Below are 915 nucleotides of genomic sequence, written 5' to 3' on the forward strand. Positions count from 1 at the left end.
CAATAACTATGAATGCATTTTGAGTGCATATTTGTTCAATTTCTGGTTGAAGAATTTGGTGGAATTCTTCAATTTCATCATCATTGGTGTTAGTAGTTGGTGTATAAATTTTAATAATGTGGTACAACTGTTCTTCCTTGTATGTGTATCAATATTATCCTAATACAGATAACCTTAAACTTCGAAACATATCTTGATATGTTATTTCTGTTGATGAATGCAATGCCTTTCCTCTTCAATTTGTCATTTCCAACATAGCAAACCATGTGATTGCCATATTGAAAATGTCCAGTACCAGCTCATTTCAGGTCACTAATGCCCAGGATATCAAAGTTTATGCATTCCATTTCATTTAAAGTCATACTTTATAAATTCTGTGTTTTGATTATTAATGGATGTGTACAACTGTTTATCTTCATTCTGAGTTGTGCTCTTTCAGCAAATAAAGGTGCTGAAGTCTTACTCCACTTGTGTCATCACTGTCAATTCTACTTTGAGGAGGTAGCTCTTCTACAGTTGTATTTGATCAGAGACAATGATATTGAAAGAAAAACTTTCAACTGTACTGAAAGTATTAGTAATGGGTTTGATTTTTTATTAGAGAGAACTGGAAAATTTATAACAAATATTCACAATTACACCAGCCATCAAGAAATGCAGAAAAAGACTCCTGGAATTGAAGGACTACAAATGGACATGTTTATTTCAACAAACTGATGCATTGCTGGAGCCGTTCATTTTTCCAAGAAATTTGGATTACAGCTACCTGGCTAAGTGATTGGAAGATATCCATATTTGTGTTGATTACAAAAAGAAATTACCCAATGGAATGTGGAAATCATAGAAAAAATATCACTAATATCACAAGCAAGTCAAATTTTGCTGAAGATATTAAAAACCACTTGCAACTGTTCA

The sequence above is a fragment of the Chrysochloris asiatica genome, unplaced genomic scaffold (genome assembly GCF_000296735.1).
Source record: "Chrysochloris asiatica unplaced genomic scaffold, ChrAsi1.0 scaffold00027, whole genome shotgun sequence".
Taxonomy (NCBI): domain Eukaryota; kingdom Metazoa; phylum Chordata; class Mammalia; order Afrosoricida; family Chrysochloridae; genus Chrysochloris; species Chrysochloris asiatica.